The sequence below is a fragment of the Heterocephalus glaber genome, unplaced genomic scaffold (assembly GCF_053883595.1).
Source record: "Heterocephalus glaber isolate CG9 unplaced genomic scaffold, H.glaber_assembly_v1.0 deba00001606, whole genome shotgun sequence".
Classification (NCBI taxonomy): Eukaryota; Metazoa; Chordata; class Mammalia; order Rodentia; family Bathyergidae; genus Heterocephalus; species Heterocephalus glaber.
In genome coordinates this window covers 30376027-30394870 of record NW_028258377.1, presented here as the reverse complement: position 1 = coordinate 30394870, position 18844 = coordinate 30376027, and the positions used below count along the sequence as shown (strand labels likewise).

The window sequence follows — 18844 nt, the reverse complement described above, 5'->3', positions numbered from 1 at the left end:
CTACTTTTAGAATAGGACTTTTAGCATAAATTGCAAGAGGATTATTATAAGAGTTCAGTCAGTCTCTATATATTTGTAAATGTGGGCACACACAGAGAACAAAATTGAGAGAAAGGAGAGAGAGAGGGATAGGGAGAGACTAGTACATGTTTATTGCAAACTGGTAATGAAAAAAAAAATTATTTCCATCTTCCTTTCCTGTAATTGGTCTGCTATTAATTCTGAAATTCTTGACTATAAGACACTTCTTAAGGGTTATCATAAACCATTGTGATTTTATATGAATTAAGTACCACATGGTATTAAAAGAGAATTGTTTGTTGGTTCTTCAAGGAGAGAGTAATGTCATGACTTCTTAAAGAGGATGGGCTGTAGAGGAGATTGGGGCCCAGGGAATTTTGTTCCCTGAACATATCCCTCAAGAGGCTGGACACCATTGCTGTACCAGGGTCAATGTCAGTGTGCCCTAGCCAGGTATCAGCACGGACCATGGATGTCCTGTTCTTTCTCCACCTCTAGCTTAGTACCTGCCTTAGCAAGCAATAAATGTTTCCAAAGAGTGATTGTATGAAAGGCTAAAAGGAATTCAGTTCATGGGTTCTAGGTTTGAAGTGGGTTATTAAAAAGCTAAGTGTGTTTCAGGCCCATCTCCATCTTTTTGATAGATGTCCTATTGGTGTACATAGAACAATCTAGCTCTCAACATAAGAGGGTTTGGATTTTAAATGTTCCCTAAAAGCCCATGTGCTAAAGGCTTGAGGCACTATTGGAAGGTGATGGATTCTTTAATAGATGGGGCCTAGTGGAAGGAAGTTAGGTCACTGGGGATGTTCCCTTGAAGGGGATACTTAGATCCTGGCCCCTTCCTCTTTCTCTTTTTTGTTCTGAGCCACCATGATATGAACAGACCTCTTCTGCTACCTGTGCCTGCCATGATGTACAGCACTACCATAAACCCAAAGCAATGAGGCCAAGTGATCATGTACTGAATCTTTTGAAACTATAAGCCATAATAACCTTTTTCTCCTTTAAGTTGATTTTTCTTGGGTGTTTTATCACAGTGATGAAAAACTGGCTAAACATAAGAGCCACATGTTCATTTATTCCATCAACAAAATGTATTTAGCATCAACTACCTGCTGAGGGCCATTTTAAGTGCTGAGGTACACACAGAAGTGACCCAAAGGCACTTAAGTAGCAATGCCTGCACTCTAAGAGGTTACACTCTAAAGGGAGAAAACTGACAACAAATATACAATGTGCCAGGTGGCTCTAAATTCTGTGAAGGAAAAGAAGGCCAGAGACCGAGAGGGTAATGGTTCAAGCACCCAGTGATAAATGTAAACGTATTGTATACCTAAAATGTACCAACAAAAGAATTTTTAAAAAAAGATTGAATCATCAGAAAGAGGCTTGGAGAAAGTGAAATTTAAGTAGAAGCCTTAAGAGGTGAGGAACTGAACCTATGGGTATCAGCAGAACCAGGTTTGAGGAAGAGGGATCAGCCGAAGTTGATGCTCAGGATTAACTTTCACTCTGCAGTATTTGGAAGTCACAGGGGTGAGGGTAAGTGTTTGTAGCCAGTATGGTGATTTGGAAGAAAGTGTTGTGCTTCTCAGTCCTTGCTCAGGGCAATCCTGGCTCTTCTTCCAGGCAAATGCAGGTGAATATTCTAGTCCTTGGATAAGAGAAGCAGTTGTGGCTTTGTTTTCTATCTTGGCCAATATTCACATGAAGTTTTAATGATGGAAAATGCAACCTGCAGGAATGATCCCCACACTACCTGAGGGCCAAACATCTCTTTATAGTACCTGGGTTGCTTAAGGGGCTGGCCTTGGCTCCTTGGCTCTAGATGAGTGCTGGCCAGGGAAATAGTTCTGGAAGCCAGAGAAGGCAGATGCTGGCCTGGGGCACCTCCACTGCTACACTGGTGAACAACAGAAAATCAAGAGCAGGAAGAGGGATGTTGTACTTGTCCACAGAGCAGTAGCGAGACAGTTAATCTTCAGATTACAGAAATGTTCAGGCAGCTTAGAGGGAGGACATATTTCCAATATCTCCTGAGAGGAGAAACTGATGAGAAAGTCGCACCTTCCAGTCAGTCTCCAGTTCACAGAGAAGAGCCTGAAAAATCACACACGAGGAGATGCTAACAGATCTACAGAGCCGAGAGCTCCTCTGAGGAACTCAAAGGCACAGTGGCAGCTGGAAAACCTTGTTTTCCTCGGGTTTCCAAACTTCCCTCAGAGAACTTCACTGTTGGTCTCCGTCTGGTGTGAAATGATTAATTCTTTTAAATGACACAGGGAGCTCTAGCAATCTGGGGCTTCTCTTCTCCATTCTAGAACTAGCAAGAAGCAGATTTTGTCACACCTTCTGCTAGCATTTATGTGTGTGTGTAGATAGATGATGATAGATAGATAGATAGATAGAGATATATCTAACCTTCTCCCCCCATAAATATTTATACTGAAAGTTGAAACTAGCCAAGGGGTGTTGCATTTCTGTGGGAAACTTGCCCTCATTTTTTGTTTTTATTTAACACCCCTTGTTTTGGCCACAGGACACACTACCTTGCTGATTTAAAAAGCAAATAGCTTCACATTCATTTATTCTCTGGTCCCAGAGGTGATGTAGTACTTGGTAAAAATGAGGGGCCATCTTGGACTTGGGGGCTAGGAGAAGGTCAAGCAGAGTGAATGGCTGCTCACATTTAGAATTATCTCACAGTGTCATGGGAATTGTTCATTAATCCAAAAATATTTTTTCTAAGTGCTGATATTTTCTGGTTGTTGGGTTGTTGGGGCTATAAAGCATAATCCTTAGTCTTACAGAATTAGAGGTTGGTAGGGAAAAGGTATGAAAATAAGAAACCATGAAACAGTAGTGCTGATAGTGGCATGCCTACAAATTTCCCCCTTTCCTTCTTTTCCTGTTCCTCATATACTACTGAACACTTAATTACAGCAATAACTAATGAGCAGCATGTATTATAAGGTTACTACCCTTAATATACTGTCTTTTTATTATTATCCAATGTTTTATTGGTCTATTTTAGAGGGCTAGTGGCTCCCAAGTAGCTAGTGTGTCATTTTTTTTAACTCCTTCAAACACAATCTAGAAACTTCTGGGCAAACTGTAAATAGCTCCTGATGGCCGGATCTCAGTTTTCAAATTCATCTCTACTTCCCTTTCACCTGGCCAACTAACAATCAGTAAGTACTGACTAAGTGATGGAAGTATTTGGCTCACCACAAAGTGGCTGGGAGATCTGACAATCCACTGGGAAATTGGATCTGCATAGGTGGTCAAACCAGATAACTGAAGCCACAGCTGGAAAAGTACTTTCGGGCTTGAATTGTATGTCATACACATAATTCACTAAAAAATATGTGGGTTTCCTCCCCAGGAGGTTTCTCGACAGACACATCTAGCAGTGACACTCACTCAGAGTATTTTGGCATCTCTCTCGGCAACTTCTTTCTTTGCCTGAAAGCTAGGTTTCAGCAGTAAGTGTACTTTACCAACTCTTACCAGGAAAATCTTGGTTAGGCCAAGCGGTAACTTTGACTTCAGTGGAATCTATTGGGCCTGCCCACCACACTCATCTCACACCCTGTTGTTACAACTCTGGGCTTTGGGATTTTGGCTGGCTTGGTGAGTTTGCCTGGCATGGTGAAAATGGTGCATGAAAGTTGAATTTGAACTTGGAGGATTTGGCCAAGTGGGTGAACTTGAGCTCTATATTCGCTCCCTATAGCTAATGACCACGCTTAGTATTAAACCAACACAAAATTATTGTCTCACAATTGTGGATAGAAGTCTAAAGGGAGTCTCAAGAGGCTACAATCAAGGTTTGGACAAGGCTAGCTCTTTCTGGAGGCTGTAGAGGAAAGTTTATTCATTACCTCTTTCACTCCTTGAGACTATGGAGAATTCCTCAAAAACTGAGCACATCTTTTCAATTTCAGACTCTGTGGCCAAGTCATTGTCTTCTCAATTGTAGTCAAATCTTCTTCTGCCTCTATTCTGTAAGGAACCTTCATATCCCTCTCTCAAGATCCTTAATTTAATCAGATCTTTAATGTCCCCCTTGCTGTATACAGTAAAGTAACACTCACAGGTTCTAGGAATTAGATGTAGATATTTTTACATAATACTATTCAATTTATCATGTCCTTTTGTCTTAATGGGATTGTCTTCAGATGCATGTAAAATGGAATAAAAAGGAACAATCATTTACTCCTGTATCCTACATCTCTTTTAAACTATAGACTGTTCAAGCTCATAGGCTGTTGTTGCTGTTGTCATCGCTGCTACTATTGTACTAAAATTAGTTGGGCTTCACAACATTTTCTAGTCAAAGCATGATCATGATCCTCAAGTGGGACTGTTTATTTTAGTGAGTCCCCATATCCCTACTCAGGCCTCAGTAAGGTAAACTAAAACAGCAAAATTTGTTTGATAGTTACGTTCATTAAGGAGCACAAATTTCAGATGAAGCTCATATGTTTTCTCTCCAATAACCATATTCAGATCAAAATATAGAAGATTAAAAAAAAAGATATAGACTTCCAGTGCCTTAAGCTTTCCTCAGATCATTTCCCTCAGAAGCTTCCATTCAACACTATGTCCTTGAGATGTAGCTATGATTTTTATCTCTTGCTGTATAATATTCCATTATGTGAATATGCCACAAATTATTTAACCATTTTGTTTTTAATGGACATTTGGGTTTTATAATGCAGGGCTGTCACAAATGAAACTACCATGAATATTCTTGTGCATATCTTTGAGTGAACATATGCAGTCATTTCAATCAATCAAAAAAGTCCATTATAAAGGATGCAAATATGAAAATGCAAAGCCAGTTTTACCTTTAAATATGATATAAAATATTAAAACAAATTTTATGTGAGATGTGGTATATTATAAGCACAAGTTAGGAAGAAGGGTTTCTATAGAAATTAAGAAGGACAGCTCAAATGCAGTGGAAGAATGAGAAGTTCATAATTTCATAGCTATGATGCCGTGTCTGGGGAAAGAATTTTGGTTTATCTGGAGGAGCCACAAGTGCTGATCAAGTATACTAGCTGACCTACATCAGTTAGGATAGAGAGCTCTGGTCTGAGGGGGAGCAAACTCTGGCATGCCTCTTTCTAAGATGGTAGTGGGGTGAGTACAAAGGCAGCTAAGGAGCACCATGGTTGAAGAAAAAAGGGAAGGAGTTATTGACAGTTTAAGGCTATGGAAATGTTGAAACAATCCATGTCAGCTTATTTTATGATCATTTCTCAGAGTTTCCATCTCACATTGGATTTTTCTGGGGCAGATTAAGAATGGGAATCAATTAATGTGAATCTCATGATACTGCAAACAGTTGGAGGTCTTAATTGGGCCAGGAGTGAGCAGGTGGTCCTTCCCCAGTCAGCTACCCTTTCCCCTGTCAGTCAAGCAAGGAGAAGGCCTCCATCGCTCATTAGCAACCATTTGTCACCCCACGCAGAGCTTTGAAAGGATTTCTTTGAACTTTGTTTGGGATTGATTTTCTGCATATGCTGAGCTGTTACTGAGGAACTCTGGGCAATAGCTTCTCAGTAACAAATGCATTAAAAGAAAGGATTTTAATAGCCTCCAAATTACATAGCCTAGAAGGGTGGAATTCTTTCTCCACCTCTAATTCACCTCACAAACCTTTCACTTTCGGCCATTGCATTATAATGAATAACAAGAACTTTATCATTTTTTAAGGGAACTGTCTTGAACTTTTGATATTTTTAAAACTCCCAGTGGCTCCAGACTAAAATTGATTCATCATGTTGTTTAATTACAAATGGACTTTGTACCGTGACCTTGACTCTTACTTTTCAGGAAACATTCACAGGATTGGAAGGCCTTTGCATTATCAAGGGTTGGTGACCTTAGAGACCATCTTCTGACCTCTTGCTTCCACTTTGACCTCTGTTAAGGGAAGGGGCTGTGGCTGATTTGCTAAGTATGACTCTGGTGTCTCAGATATACTCCATTGTGCCTAGCACAGAGATAATCAATAAATATTTGTTGAATTAATTAGACAATTAAAAAAACTATCACTTTTGCCTTATGGTTCAAGGATGAAAACACATTGTAATTTGTACAGCCAGAGAGAGCAGCCATAGTTCATTAGTCTTGATATAGGGGGAATAGATGCAACTCCCAAACCTGCTAGATACCCGAAACTTGAGTTCATGTTCTCTAAAATTGAAGAATGAAGTCTAGGAACAATGGAGGTTAAAAAGTAGGACAAATTTATTGAGAGAAAGATAGCTTCTGTCTAAGAGAGACAGAAGGGGGACCGGAAAGTGGGTTGCCCACCCCCCCCACTTTTCAAAGGTATTTTATACAACAAAGCCATGAGGTGAGGCAGGTATAAAGTGGGACAAAACTATAAGACCTGGTAGAAAATCACAAGGTGGGCATGAAGTGGGGAAAAACCTTGACCAACCAATAAGATTACAAGTACAGTCACCCAGGTAATATTGATTAAATGAGGATCAAATGGGAAAACAAGTTACATACAAGGAATTTCCCATTTAGAATATCAATCACTGCAATCTATCTCCAGAGGAGGTAGTACCTCCTTTCTTCTTTATAATGCTAACCAGTCAATGTCCTTTTGTTCTCCATGTTGGCTCCTCCCTGTGTTGGCTTCTCCAGGGCTGGCTCCCTGAGGGGGGCCCTGTCTAACTGCCTACAAGATATCTAATTAACTTACCTATCTCCAGTAGTCTCCCTCCAAAAAGGTGTGAGGAGCCAGCTTTTACTTAGGCCTTGACCTATTTGTTCTACTTCATATAAGTCTAAAACTTATTTGTTGTGGAGATTTTAGAATACAGATATAATTCTAACAAAGTTGTGATATTTATTCCCTTCCAAGAAGCAGGATCATATTTAAAGATGTATGGTGGTCTAGCCAGAAATAACCATCATCACCCACATTTCTTTCAGGTGCAGAAACTGTTCTGCACCACCTATTGGGCTTCCTAGTCCCCTGGCTTCTCTCTCCATAGGAGGATAATTCTGTTGTGGCTCAATGAGCTTCCAACAAAGAATCTCTGTCTTTTATTTGGTACCAGGGATCGAACTCAGGACCTCGAGCTTGTGAGGTAGGCAGCTGAGCCACTGAGCTAAATCCCTGGCCCATCCAACAAAAAATCTGTTTAAGCAGCTTAAATTCTGTCTCAGACAGCACAGGAGGATGAATGCATAGAGTTCCCATGCCACACACACACACAAATTAATAATAATAAGCCCATCTCATTTAAGAAGTATTAAATAACAAACTGAAATCATGCAGGCCATACAGACATAACACTTTGACAATTTTTGTGACTATATTATAAATATATATATACTTTCTAGCTTAGCACTTTGAGAGTTTCTCCATATAATTAAAAATTATTCAAAATCCTGATTTATAAGGCTGCATGTAGTCCATCTTATAGAGGCCACATTCTTTTAAGTGATTCTCCTATTATTGGGCATGTGGGATGATGTTAATTTTTTAATTTCTTTTCAGTTCTGAACTGCAGGGAGGGTATTTGTTCTAAAAAGTTGACTTTGCTAGAAGATAGGAACTGGCATGATGAAAGGAAGTGTTGTGTTTACTCAGAGGTCTTAGCATTTACTCTCCTGTGCACATTTCCCTCTCTGGTTTGGCCTCCTGAGGGTCAGAAACTGAAGTTTCAATCAGTGGTAGCCAAGTGCAGGGGCTGCCAACTTGACTCACATCAGGAAGTTCCCAAGTCTCCTGATCTGTGTCTTTCTTTAGGACCCGACAGATCCAGGCATAGTGCAGATTCAACAGAATGAACCAAGGCAGGTCTCCCTCTCTCACATTTCTGAGCATAGGTCTGAAGCAGCAAGGGAACTCATAACACTGACCCTGGAAATCCCCCAATTGCTAGAATCACTGTATGGGGTGTTGGAGGAGGTGGTATTTTGCATTTTCAATTTTATTAGTTTGGTTCACTCTACCAGAGTTTTATATTCTATTTCTTTGGAATTGTGGAATGCCTATAAACTCAGAAAATTGCACTGAACTTTGGAAATTGATCCAAGCTCTGGATGCTAAAGAGATAAAAAAATAGAAAGAGGAGCTAGTTAGAAGACAGGCTTCATTTTGGTGCTTCATGTGTTTCTATGCAGGCAGCTCCAGGACTATTTCTGCCTAAGGATCTTTTCAGGGGAGATAAATGAACGACTTGTACTAGGGGCATCTGCCATCTACTGTGCATGTCCCTCTACTAGCAATCACATGCAGGCTGATGTGGGCCTTCGGTAGGTAGAAATGATGGGAGTCAATGCAGGTACATATGGAAAATAACTGGTCTGTGAAGATCTTTCAGGCGTTGGTCCTTGTCCTTGTTTTTAGATCACCAGCAAGTGCAACCCTTTTGGGTGTGTTTTCTTTTGCTGTGGTTAATATCATGCCAGTTTGTTGGGGAAAGGAGGTAGTCATCTCCCTGGTTTGTTTCCAAAGATGGCCATCCTGTCATTACAAAAAAAGAAATGGATGTGAAAAATGTGAACAAAACTGGGATGGTGACATTAGTAAGTGACTGAGTAGGGCAGTGTATGAGACAGGTGTGAATGGGAGGCTGGTGTCTAATGGCTGTCTCTTTGCAGATGTGTCATAATTTTTTGACACCAAACACGGACAAACCAGAGGTTGTGTTAATTGGGAATGACAGGCTGTATCCTGCCTATGCTTTTATTTTCTTGAGGTTGACAAAAGTTGACTAAGCCAGGTAACTTGCACTGGCAACTGGGCTTTGTTTTTGACACTGACCTATCCTTTTCTTCTAATATTAGCTCTTTAATGAGGTCATGCTGTTATCAATTTTTAATATATAACAATTCATAAATACTTGACCTTTTAGTGGCTGAGGAGGGCTTCATAATATTTTCATCATCTAAATAGATCCCTGTTTTACATGCTTATCTCATACCTTCTTTTTTCTTTTTCCTTTTTTAGTTTTACACAATTAAAAAAAAAATCAATTTTCATGTTGGAATTCTATAATTCCATTGTTTCAAAAGCTGCTCCAATATTCGAAAGCTGCTCATGGAGTGGGATTTACAGCTTTCTTATTTCTATGTTAACACACTTATATTGTCTCCTTAGGGAAAATGGCAACTTTGGAGCCCTAGAGACCATTGGGACTTCTCTTTCCAGTGCTCTCACCTGGAGAATACCAATACAAACAGCTCAAGGCTATTTTCAACATTTTAAAAATGATTTAGTCTAGTCTAATGCTATGGCAGATCTTTTAGCCTTCCACATTGAAGCCAGTGTTGGTGATTATACCTTATGTTACCATATATTAGACAGAAAGGAGAGTATCTGTTAACTAGCTTGCTGTGTATGGTTCTAGCACATCCTTGGTTTTAGAGAAACAGAAGTAGTTCTGTTTCAAAATCTTTGCCATTACTTGGAAATTCTTTTATTTCTCTCTTGGTATTCATCTCTTTGGTCTTACAATGTAGTGTCAATATTGGAACTATACTCTTAAAATCTTGATTCAGTTAAATATCACCAAAGAGGACAAGAATGGAATTCATAGCTTAGGTTTTCCCATCTTTACTTCTGTAGCAATATTTAACACACAGGACCAGATAATAGCAAAGCCAATTAAAAATCACTATAATGGGCTATCAAGAGTTCAGATTTGATAAGGGATTAAAGAGGTGGAGTAGGTAGATTCACAAAACCACTTGGGCTGTGAAGGAGGAAACAAGTTTTTGAGACTAATAAACAGGAAAGTCATCAAGAACTGAAGGATTTATTCTAGCAATAGGAGAGAATACCAAATTACAGATGGTAAAGATAATTTGGAATCGTGGGTTCTAGCACTGAGCCTTTAACATATTGAATAAACTGTTCTGTTAAGAATCCTCAGCTGAGAAATTTTGATTGTCAATGCCCTGGGACTCAAAAATCTTTGAAATAACTCAGAAAGAGTAACTAGCGCCTTGCTTTAGCACTGCCCCTGCGGGCCTCTGCTTTGGTACCCATTATAACTGGCTGCCCTGTCACAGAGTACTTCAGGTGGCTGTCAGAATCAGATCCTCCTTAGGCTTGCTTTTTCCTTCCAGCTGATGGGTTCCTATATTGGAATCTGGAAACCTGATACAAGTGAGGCACAGGGAAGGCTCAGAAGAGTGTGGAGGGGAAGATTGTGAGGGCTCACTATTGGTCAGGACTGATTCTAGGTGCCACAGGATGGCAACTTCAGGAGACAGCTAATCGTGGCACTTAGAAATTCTAGCAGTAAGAAATGATCACAAAGCCAATGCAGGTAGGGAATTATCATCCTTTGGCTAGAAACCTCCCAGATCTGACTCTTGCCTAAATTTCCACCTCATCTCCACTACGGTCTTCCCTCATTTATTGAACTCTAACCATAATGATTTTGGAACAGCCCATACTGATTTCTTCCTCAGGACATTTGGATTTACTATATCAGATTCCTTATCTCCCTATGTCTAGCTCCTTTCTACCCTTCAGGTTTCATCTTCAATATCACTTCCTGTGATGGTATTCCTTAAGTCATGCTACCTAAATTGCATATTAACCCAGTCACATAAATCATTTGGAGTCACAAGGGTTTTTTTTCAGTATTCAAGGTTTATTTGGAGTTGTAGGTGGTATGATACTTACTTGGTTGCATTGTTCACAGGTATATCTTTCCGTTTTACATTATATGGCAATGTACTATATATATATATATATATATATATATGTATATATCACAAAATAAAGTCCTTTAAAAAGTTATTCACAAGACATGCAATATTGGGTTTATACATTGGAATTCAGGCTGTGACCAGCTGGAAAACAGTCAGACTAGGCTTGGTTGATGAAGTTATATTACACAGTAACATACATCTGGTTTGAAAAGCAACTGGAGCCAATGCGACATTGGCCTTGGTATCTCAGAGATGGTGGGGCCACTTTATACTTGTTTAGGATTACACAAGTTAGTTACCATTTGACATCAGGATAGAACTGTGGAGTTTTGTGAACCACTTCTATTTCTAACTTTGAGAAACTGATGTTTTTCCTGGGCCATCTTACTATGACTGCTTCAACCACAGATCAGATAAAAAGGACAACATACACAACCTCCAATTAAATCCTCTTGTAGCTCAGAAGTGAAATGGGGTGACACTAGACTTTAAAATTGCAGCTCCTTTTGGATTTCCCACAGGGTTTCTGCACTCTTCTTCAAACAGGTCTTTTTCTTAGGAGTCAGAGTCAACTTCACAACATCTGAGATCCCATTTCGTCCCAAGACACAAGAAACAGTAAGAAAGACATCATCCTTTATCCTTAGAGGCCCTTGCTCATGGTAGAAATTGGATGCACCTTCCTAAGACTCATTATACTTTCTGCCAAATCTGCCATAGACAGCCCAGTGGCCCAGGATGTGTAGCCTTTTAGCTTGATTACTTCATAAGCACTGTCGACCACCTGTCTGTAAACCTCTTTCCAATGTTTCTTATCCCCATCAGTTCCTAACTCAGGGTACAGATTCTTCAGGGAGACACCAGCAACATTCACTCCACTCCACACAGGCACACTAGAATCTCCATGCTTCCTGAGGATTCATCCATGGCAGCTTAGTGGGTGAACTCCCAGCCTTTCCCTCATCAGGTAATAGAACCAGGCTGAATCCAGATTGCAACCACTTCTAATAACACATTTTTTGGGGAAAGCCACTTACCTTCCAAGTACATAGGTCAAGAGATCAACTGGATTGGAAACAACAAGCAATATGCGGTTTGGACTGTACTTTACAACATTAGGAATGATGAACTTAAAGATGTTCACATTACACTGGACCAAATTAAGATGGCTTTCTCCTTCTTGCTGATGTGTTCCAGCTGTGATAACCAGCTTGGAGTTTGGTTACATTATAATCTTTGCCAGAGACAATTTTTGTTGTTCTAAGGAAAAAGTTGCCATTTTGGAGATCCATCCATCATCTCTCCCTTCAATTTGTCTTCTGTTCCAGGTGTGGTGGCACACACCTGTAATCTCAGCACTTGGGAGGCTGAGGCAGGAGGATTGCCACAAGTTTGAGGCCAGCCTCGGCTACATAATGAGTTCAATGACAGCATGAGCTACCTAGCAAGACTCTGTCTCAAAAAAAACAAAAAACAAAAAACAAAACAAAAAACCCATCCAGGGCCAGGGATTTAGCTCAGTGGTTCTGCCACCTGCCTCGAAAACACAAGGACCCGAGTTCGATCCCTGGTACCAAGAAAACACAAAAAAATCCCAAAAACCAAAACCGAAAACAGAACAATTTGTCTTCCACGACATTAACAAGAGCAAGTTCATCTGCCAAGTCCTTTATTAAGATAGTGATGGCACAGGCCATTCCAACAGCATTAACCCCAACAACTATAATCTAATTCTGGGGGACTTGTCCTTCCTTAAGGAGATTCACAATCAGCTGATTCTTGAGACTGTCCATCTTGGACTTAGAACCAAAGGGAACTGGGAGCACATGTTGGGCTGGCATTGGGGTGTGTGGTTGTGAGGTCTGGACTCCGTGGCAGCGGCTCCACAATGGAGCCATAAATTTTGCTAATCTTCATCTTGTATATCTGTTCTGTTTAGTCCTGCCCTTTGGTGCCTAGAAGGGTGCCTGGCATGTAGCAACTGCTGGAGAAGTATTTCTTGTCCGTGGATCAGTGAATAAGTGGAAAAACAGAGGAATCAAGAGAGAACTGAGGAGAAAAAATCGAAAACTTTGAGATAGGAGTCTATGACCTAATAACAAAGAACTAAATAGGAAAACAGCCAAGGGGACCAAAAAAAATGTCAAGCTGACTTTAGCAGCACATAAGCAGTGCTGACTTGAAAAGCTACTGACCTTGGTGTCCTCAAGTCTCCTTTAATTTGTGGAAGTTTGGACTTACAGTCTGGAGTATGGCTGAGCCTGTAGTGGGATTTAACCCATTTGACTCATGAAACCAATGGCTAGAAAACTAGACAGATATTATAAACAAAATATAAAGCCAGAATGGCAAATCTCTAGCTAACATTGCTGCTTCTGTGACAGACATCACTAATAGATCACAGAAACTTTTCCTCTAGTCTCAGTTTCAGCAACCAAAATCCACTAGAATTGTAAACTCCGTTAGGGGTGATTTTTGTCACATTCACTGTTGTACCCTCTACATCTAGAATAGTGATTTTCACCTGTAGGTATACAATAAATATTTGTTGTGTTAAGTATTTGATGACTGGCTCAATCACATTTTCCATGTGAGATATATTTTACTGGCTATCCATAACTGAAAGCAAAAAGATAAGGAGTTAAAATTTGGTTGTCGGGAATTGTTATTACAAAAGAGAAACAACTAATCTGATGATCTTAAGGCATGTTTCCATGCTGAGAACTGGCAGCTGCCTTGCAATGGCCCTAAAGTACAAAGCCTCAGCCTGCTCTTCTAATTTGCTGTACATTTGGAGCAACTGGGCTAGCATTCAAGATGCATTCTGTATTCGCTCAATTATATCACTTAGAAAACGTATTATAGCATTATACTGGATAATAGTCATAAGCTATAAGCACAACAATTCAAGATTTATTTACTGCCTCCTACATACTTATCCTGCCTTCCATCATAAGGTTTTAATCTTGAATTTCTAAAATTTAAAATTTAAATTTTAAAATTTTAACAGGATCTAAGAAAATTGGTTATAGATGTAAGAATCTTGGGGTGGTGGCTTTCATTAAAGTGAAAGATGTTATCAGATCTGATGGAAATGATCTACTAGATGGGGAAATTTTGCAGAAGAGAGAGGATAATTTCAGGAACAATCTTGGAAAGGAAGCGTGAGGATATGAGTTGTAGTGAGCATGCAGACCTCAGTAATGTATGGCTCTTCTTGTAAGGAAAGTGGGGACCACTCTGCACAAGCACCTACATATTCAGGAAAAATTAGGATATGCTTCCTCTGGTTCCTACCTGTGTTCCTCCTGCCAGCCATTCTGTTCTCATTCACACTGGAGAAATTGAGACCATTTGGCAGCTGGCTCAAGACTGAGCCCTAATACAAAGAGAAATGAGGCAGAGTTCTTGCCTCTGGGACATCTCAGTCTAGTAGACCCTAGGCAAATGCACTCCTCTTGCCATAAGAGAACATAATCATGTAGCTGGTTTGGTAGAATCATTTAGAATGCAGATTTTTATTCAGTTTTTCTTTCACCCCCATTCTTGAGTAAGTTGCCTTAAATTCACAAACTCCAATTAAATATGCTTGGCTAATAACTTCACCATGAAAATATCTCAAACTATTAAAGTATTGAATAAAGTATTCTGCTTTTGACACTCCACAATCCTCCCAGGATTTGAAAAACTTGAAGTATGCAGAGGGAAATCAGACTAAATGCTCACATATATTTTATTAGAAACATTTCTTTAAAAACATGAAGACAAGGGGGAAAAAAGACTGAATTCAATTTTGAGCCTGGCACTTTAACTTTTCTACACATTATTCTAAACAGGAAAAATAAAATCAGCTTTGTTCCGAGCATATGCTTTTGACATTTTTTTCTTGAAGTCTGTGAATTATTAATAAACTAATTTCTCTTTATAGTTCAATCTTTGGAGATTTAAAGTATTCACTCAAATGTACAGGAAAGAAATGGAGCTTCCGTTCCAGGCAGCTCCAATCCTCTCTGGATATGCTGGCCTTGATATGTCTAAGTCTTTGATATCAATCTTTGATTCATCTGGGAATTTCTCATCACTTCTAGAACTAGTCTGTTAATACCACTTAATGCCCTGTTTAAGTTGGGCCAGTTCTGCCAGCTGATTTTATGTTTTCACTTTGCTCCTGAAATATTTGATGTGTGTGTTTATATAGCATATATATGTACATATATCTTTCTATATCGTTAACTTGATGGATTTTCTTCTTAGTGAATTGTGCTATAAGGCAGTGCTTTTGAGAGCACTGTCCAGTAAACTGACAGCTTCTGCAATAAACCATGTTAGATCTAAATATCACTGAGAGTGCTTCTTCCCTGCTCAGTAGAGCTTGGTGCAGAGCTTGACTGTAGAGAAAAGAAAGTAGTAGAGAAAAGGGTTGTATAATAATAGAATGGATAGGTCCTAGATTAAGTCATTTTCCTCCATTCTCTACCAATAACTGTGTTAAAAGGTGGACCAGTGGTCAGAGTTGAGGGAGAAAGGATTCCTCTATCAGGTAGAAGTTTGGATAATTCAGCTGACGTCCCTTCTGGTGTTATAAGTCTATTGCCTCTTGTGGCTTTAATGTATGAGAATTATTATCCTTTCTTTTTTTCTTCAAAGAGGGAAGTTTGAATTTAAATGACTTACCTGATGTACTGGAAGGGATTAAGGATGCTTTCCCTCTCATCTGGTAGATTCCAAGATTATTCAGATTTTGGGTGACGCCTTCAACCTCTGGTATCTGGTTTGTTTGTTGATATAAAAGGAGGAAAAAAAATCCTAAAAAACACAAGCCAAACCATATGTACCAGCTCCTTCTCCTCTGCCCTTTGAAATTCTCTGAAAGCTGTAGTACTGAACTAGTCCCTGCCTTTATTTGTCCTCTCCTTCATCCCTTAGGACCTGCTGTATTAATGGGATATAATGATTAAGAGAGTCACTAGGTGACAAGGTTGAAAGAGATGCTTAGCTGGGACACTGAAGAATTGAGATTCCACACCACAACTCCATCTTTCCTGATCTGCCAGCTCATGCAAACAGCAAACTGACCTCTCTCCTGGGGAGGCCTGGATCAGAACTACAGAAGGATAGAGGAAGGAGGGAAAGGAAGGCAGAAGAAAAAAAAGAAAGCTTTTTTTTAAAAAAAATTAAAGTCAGTTCTATTCTGGGACTTTATTTACTTTTTTTGTTTTGCTCCAGGGGTTAAAGGGCTCTCAGTAATGGAAACTGGAGGCCACTCATTTACTGCTCTTCCTCTGGATTTTCTGGGCAGGCAATTTCTCACCCAAGACCTTAACCTCATCCGGCTCCATGAATTCCTCCTCTCAGGAACCTGGGAAAATCAGCCAATCCCCAGCTTTTCATAGTATATTTCCAATGTACCATGAAAATACATTGATTTTTACCAACATCTGCCCCTCACTCCCTTTTAGGACCCAGAATAAAGGCACCTATTTATCAAAGAAAAACTTCTTTGCATTTTCTAATATTTTCAGTCTTCCCAACTTTTGCTTAAAAGGATTGGATTTTCCCTGCTCTGTAATAATCATACACCTGAACTTCTTCTATGGAAATACTTTCTTGTGCCACCATTATTCATATTACAAATGTGTGTGTGAGTATGTCACATTTCTTTGTGCAGGTGAATTTGATACCATTTGGACCTTAGGTTTCTCTGAAAGGAATAAAAATGCCTTTAAAATGGCATGGTAAGTGTCTAATATGCACTGTATCTGGCAGAGCACCTCAGAGAAACAGAACCAGGAGCAGGCTCATATAATTGCAGGGGCTGACTTGGATGACAGTGCAGGGTGGGCTGAAAATTTAGTTGGGAGTAGGTGCTGCACTTTGACATAGCTTATTCTGTTCTCTGGGAAATCTCAGATTTTTCTCTTAAGGCCTCCAACTGATAGTAGGAGTCCCATCACCATCAAGGGTACTGTCTTTTACTTAAAGGCAACCGACTGTACATGTCAACTATGTCTTTGAAACATCCCCATGGCAACACTTATATTAGTACTTGCCTATGTAAGTTGGTACTATAGTGTATATGTCCACTTTTTGTTGCTGGGACCAAATACCCAATGTACACAACTTAAAGGAGCCAGGATTTATTTTGCTCACAATTTCAGAGCTTTCAGCCCAAGATCAGCCATCTCTGAGGCAGAAACATCATGGCAGGAAGGTGCGATGGAGCAAATCTTCTCTCTTCACAGTGACTGGAAAGCAGAGCACAGAGAAAGAGTGACAGAGAGAGACTGTCCCTCAAAGATGATGCACTTCCAACCAGGCCTGACCTCCTAACTGCACATCCAGCTATGGACACCAATGGACAAATACACGGATGAGCATAGTGCCCCCATGAGTCAATCACCTCTCTAGAATTCTCTTAATCCAGTCACATTGATAATGAAGATTAACTGGTACATGTAGCCTGTTCACGTTGATATATAAAACGAACCATCTTCTGCACCCCCAAATCTTCTTGTGGATATGTTCTTACTCTCAAATTCATTTCCTTCTTTCTCTAGCTCCAATCATCACTCCAATTCCAAGTTCCATTGTCTCTCCTAGACCAATGCAATTGCTTCCTAATTTGTCTTCTGGACTCTGCTTTTGCCTGCCTCAAACTATTCTCAGTTCTGCAACTGGCTGATCTTTTTCAATGTGTAGACCTAATCTTGTACTTACCAGCTGGAAGTCATTCACTTGCACTTGCCTGGATACTGGATAAGTCAAAACTCCTTAACACTGCTTTCTTTGTGCACTCCTTGGCCTGCTTCTTTCATTTATTTCAGGCACACCAGCCCTGTAAGTGTGTTCTGTGTTCATCACATTGCTTTGGACAGTTAACATTTATCTGTATGATTATTTGATTAATGTCTCTGCCCCCCACAGACATTGTTTCATGAAGATACCAGCAATGACTGACTTGTTTTCACTACATATCTATTGTCCAGCATGGTGCAAGAACATGGAGTGTACCCAGTAATTAACAGTCAATGAATATAGGAATGAATCACCCAATTTAGGATGGGGGTCACGGTTGACTTCTTGTCCCTGCACCTTCTTCAGAGCATCTTTCTCCTTCTCTGATTATTTTCATCCTATGTCTTCAGCACAACTGCAGTTTCCTCTGATTTAAAACTTTACATCACAGCCAGGCACTGAGGAGTTAAGTCCTGAGTTTCTGGAGTTTTAAAGAATGGCTAAGAGATATACAATGCTGACCATATCTCTCATCTGGCCTCTTCCATTGAGCTTGTTTGGCACTCAGAGGAGGTATACCCATCCCATATAGTTGGCATATTTAGTTCACACTACAATTGTATAGTTTTGAAGGCATTTCAATATTTTAAAATAAAGAGCTTTCATTTAAAGTTATACATTTAGGACTTCTCATTTTTAAAATAAAGGGTCTGTCCTCCAATATGGTGGAAGTCAACTCGAGTTGAGCAGCCACTGTCCACAGAAGAAAGCACCAGTGACCTCTAGGCCAGGACTTTCTTGTAGGCTCTCTTCACTCATTTAGATTGGGATCCACCTCACCTCTCAATACAGTGGAGTTGAGATTCTTCCTGTAACTGATAGTAAGCTACCAACAAGTTAATTTTCTCTCTCTTTTTGTTTTCTCTCTCATAAATTCCAAGGAACATATTCAAGAGAAAAAAATACAATGGTTTAAAAACTGATAAATCAAACTTTTGGCTATGACTCTCTATGCCTCTATGCTATGACTGACCAAAACAATGTCAGCAGTTGTTATTCACTAGGCCCTTTGATTTGGGTGAGATAAGCATGAAGAAAGGCTATGAATGTACAGAAAGTCTCTATGAAAGCAGAAAAGTTGTTGCATCCATATATCAGTTGTTTTTGTCTGTAAAATGGGAATGAAAATACTTAGCAGAATCGACGGCTAAAATGGCGCTGTATGAAGGCTATGCACATGAATCTTTTATGGTTTAACTTCTCCTGGGAACTTAAGTAAATTCCCTAAGCTTGTGACCTTTAACTGGACACAATACAAAGGGTCATTATTTACTTGATTCTCATGCTTAAAGAAAAAAAAAGGAAGTCCAGATGAAGT

The 18844-nt window shown here is 39.7% G+C and overlaps 1 protein-coding gene and 1 pseudogene across 3 annotated transcripts in view; one reads left to right on the top strand and one right to left on the bottom strand.

Annotated features, from left to right (window-relative positions):
- The window catches only part of LOC101699615 (spermatogenesis-associated protein 31A6-like), a 791892-nt gene that overhangs the window by 580173 nt on the left and 192875 nt on the right, over nucleotides 1-18844 (top strand). The gene's annotated exons all lie outside the window — the stretch shown is intronic.
- Nucleotides 10899-12023, bottom strand: LOC101703648 (L-lactate dehydrogenase A chain pseudogene; annotated as a pseudogene).